Source organism: Macadamia integrifolia, chromosome 7 (genome assembly GCF_013358625.1).
Source record: "Macadamia integrifolia cultivar HAES 741 chromosome 7, SCU_Mint_v3, whole genome shotgun sequence".
In the NCBI taxonomy this organism is placed as follows: Eukaryota; Viridiplantae; Streptophyta; class Magnoliopsida; order Proteales; family Proteaceae; genus Macadamia; species Macadamia integrifolia.
Window position 1 is genome coordinate 28816117 of NC_056563.1, and position 4020 is coordinate 28820136.

Below are 4020 nucleotides of genomic sequence, written 5' to 3' on the forward strand. Positions count from 1 at the left end.
GATTTTGGTCATTCTTGTGGGCCAGAAGCGATCCGATTTCGGTCCTTGGAATCCGGATCCGCATCAAGTGGTATCAGAGCAAATTTTCCTGCAATTTCCTAACCATGGCAAGTCACATCACCAATGCTGAGTTGCACAAATTGTATCGTGAGTTAGCCGAGAACCAACAGAATACTGATGCTAGGCTTGAGAGGACTGAAGCTAAGTTTGATAAGTTTATGGAAGAGATGATTGCCTTTATGAGGAGGTCCGACAAGCGAGCTGAAGAAGGATCCTCTACATTACCCCCTCAGCTCAACACTTTACGGATCGAAGACACACCTCAGAGGCAGCAATCTGATCCGGTTGTTCCCCAGGATGTTACCCGGCAATTTTCTGACAGAGATTATGGCATCAAAGTGGAGGTTCCCGAGTTCAGTGGTGAAAAAGGACCTGAGGAATTTCTTGACTGGCTTACCAAAGTGGAGAGAATTTTTGCGTATAAGTCTCTTCCAGACGTGAAGAAGTGTGAACTCATCATCACCAAGTTTATTGGGTATGCATGTTCATGGTGGGATGATGTACTACATGCAAGGTTTGTCAGAAGACTTGGACCCGTTATCAATTGGGAGGTCATGAAGCAGATCCTGACTGAAAAATTTGTTCCCCTTAATTATGAAAAGGTAATGTTCCATAAATTACTTAACTTGCAACAAGGGAACAAAGATGTGGATTCTTACACTCTCGAATTCCACAAACTGTCTTCAAGGTGTCGGCTTCAGGAAACAGACCAGCAACGGGTGATGCGATATATCAGTGGATTAAGTACTGAGATTCGACTTGAGTTGGCTAACACTGATTTCAGGTCTGTTGATGTGGCAGCGGCTCATGCCAAGACAGCTGAAGAGAAGTCCATTTATTGGAAGGGTATGCTCAAGACTCCTTCAGTTCATAGACCTCCACCACGTATGGAGGAAAAGAAGCCTGAAGCTCGCAGAGGTGAAGAAAAAAGGTCAGAGTTCAACAAGGATAGTGTTGGGGTGAAGAATATCATATGCCATAGTTGTGGCGAGAAGGGTCACTATTCCAACAAGTGTCCCAACAGGACTCGTTCTGTGAACGTAGCAGAGAAGCAACCGACAGAGAAGAGTGAAGATGAATCTCATTTATATCCTTATCCCCTCGAGGACGATGATATTGTCGATGATGAAGATGAAGATGTAGAAGCTCATTCAGCTAGCCTTTCATCCTTTTCGAATAGACTAGTTGATAAAGCTCCTCTCTTCAGACAGAAGGGTATTCTCCTGCACGGCTCCGACCCTATTGATGTTCATGCAGTTGTTGATACTGGGGCAGAAGCAAATTTTATATCTGCTGAATTTGTTCGAGCACACAACCTTCCACAGAAGCGGCTTTTTAAGAAGATTCACGTGCGAGGTTTTGGACCCACAGCTCGAGAAGAGGCCACTGCAGTTGTTCGAGTACATCTACAGTTTGGACCACTACAGTATCATGTCACCTGTTTGGTCACCCCATTGGCACACTGCGATATTCTTCTAGGGAGACCTTGGCAGCGACATGCAGGCATTCTCTACGATGGCGCACGGAACACCATCAAGGTGAAGCAAGGAGGTCGTATGTACTTAATGAGGCCACATGCATTATCAGACATGCCACGTCGTCGACTGACTCCAGCTCCAGTGACACGTCAGCCTACACTCCCTCCTATTGGTGTTATGTTCCCGTCTTCTGCTTCGAGATATGTGCCACCTCATCAGCGAGCAACTTTCAAGGGTATCTTGGGAGCACGACCTAACTCGACGGAGTCGAGATCTTTCAAGACCAGGAGAGCTGATGCAGTTTGGCGATGGATTTAGAATATCTTTTATTTACTTTCCTTTTTAGAGTTAAAATTAGTATGGTAGATTTTTATTTGAGTGAGATTTTACTTCTATTTTAGTTAGATGCAATATTTGTTTCAAGTAGGAAAGTAGGTATGTCTTCAGTCTTTAAGTAGGTTTATTGAACTCAAACTAAGAGATGGAACTTGAATGAATTGAAAAAAATTATGTTTTGGTTGGAAACGACGGCTGCCGTAGGTGGTTTTCTTCGTCCCCTTCTCTGATGTTCTTCGTTCTTCCTCGCTATTATTCTGATTTTTCTCTTCTCAAATCTTCTTTTTCCATTCTTGCTTCCTCTTATTTCATTTTCGTCGTCATTATTTTTCTGGGTTTTATTTCAATATACTGTTCTGGACAATACTACCAGAACTGAAGAATCTGTCCCTGAAGACTGGTCTCCCATCGATTAACCCCAAGATTTGGGTCGAGTGTAGGGTTCTTAGAGTCGATCAGATCCATGCAGTTCTATACCAAGTTCCTGCAAGTCGGAGGACAGAAGAATTGAAACTAGAACTCAGATCTAAGTTTTCCGCCATGTTCAGGTTGCAAGATTCTCCCTGAGGCTGTTACATCTCCTTCTGATCTGATAATGGTTGTAATCCAGAGCTATTTGACTTCCGATCTCTCTCCCAAAGTTTCGGTTTGATTGGATTATTGTTGAGAGAGTTCTACCGATCGGAAATTTTTTTCTGTCCGCTGGTTTCTGGTTCTCACGACAACAAGAAGAAGAAGAACAGGTTCTTTTTATTTTAAAAGAATTTTCCCTGTTATTACAATTAAGCCCTTGTTACCAAAAGTTATATTCCATAACCCCTTTTCTCTTTGGTAAAATTCAGAATAAGCCTTTGTATTGAAGTTTTAGTTCTAGAACTACCCCATCTACCTTATAATTATTTCTAAGGCCCTGCTTGTTTATGAAATTACAAGAATACCCTTCAACCATTAAATTTGAGATTTTGGTCATTCTTGTGGGCCATAAGCGATCCGATTTCGGTCCTTGGAATCCGGATCCGCATCACCTATTTGGTAAGTTCATCCGTCAACTCACTATCTGGTGTTGGGTTCCACTAGAATGAGGGTTTCAGTAGGGAACCAGAGCATTTTACTTGCCTTATGAGTCGAGAAAAATCCCTAGGTATAATCCTAGGTATAACTACCCCCTGTTGGGTAAGTTCATCCGTCAACTCACTATCTGGTGTTGGGTTCCACTGAAACGAGGGTTTCAGTAGGGAACCAGAGCATCTTACTCGCCTTATGAGTCTAGAAAATTCCCTAGGTATAATCCTAGGTATAACTACCCCTTGTTGGGTAAGTTCATTCATCAACTCACTATCTAGTGTTGGGTTCCACTGGAACGAGGGTTTCAGTAGCGAACCAGAGCATCTTACTCGCCTTATGAGTCGAGAAAATTCCCTAGGTATAATCCTAGCCTCCTAGGTATAACTACCCTCTGTTTGGTAAGTTCATCTGTCAACTCACTATCTGGTGTTGGGTTCCACTGGAACGAGGGTCTCAGTAGGGAACCAGAGCATCTTACTCGCCTTACGAGTTGAGAAAACCCTAGGCTAGTCGATTGAGTCTTGCAACCATCAGATGATATTGCCCCGCTTTTTTCTGATCTCTTAATGAAATATACCATTAGTTTATAATCTCACACACTTTAGAGCTGATAAATATATATGCTTGTTCTGAATCATCTGATATTTGAAAGAAAATTACCATTACTGTAACCATTCCAACCACCCAAAAAAAAAAAAAAAAGAAGAAGAATTAGTGGACTACATCACTGTTGCAACCTAGGATTTCAAAACCCTAAGGTACGTTGTTTAGGCCCACTCCCAACAAATAAAATCCCTAATTAACAAATCAATGGCAATTTTGTTACTTCAGAAACTCTAATGGAAGACTATAGGACAGTAGTAAACGTAAGATGTTTGTAACAAGGTGACCTAGGCGGTGGCCAGGCGCCTAGGTGACTTAGGTGTGCATACTATGTTGAAGAAGAAATTGGTAGAAGAAGAAGAAGCTTGCGTGTTTGGTTGCACTGTCAGCCATCACAGGAGTCACTAGAAGAGCAGAGAAAAGTTCAGTTCCTTATAGGATCACAGTCCACAGTTGGAAGTTTGACCTCTTCAGCTCT

The 4020-nt window shown here is 42.4% G+C and overlaps 1 protein-coding gene across 2 annotated transcripts in view; it reads left to right on the forward strand.

The window, feature by feature from the left end:
• The window catches only part of LOC122084530 (MLO-like protein 11), a 32436-nt gene that overhangs the window by 22456 nt on the left and 5960 nt on the right, over positions 1-4020 (forward strand). The window lies entirely within an intron of this gene.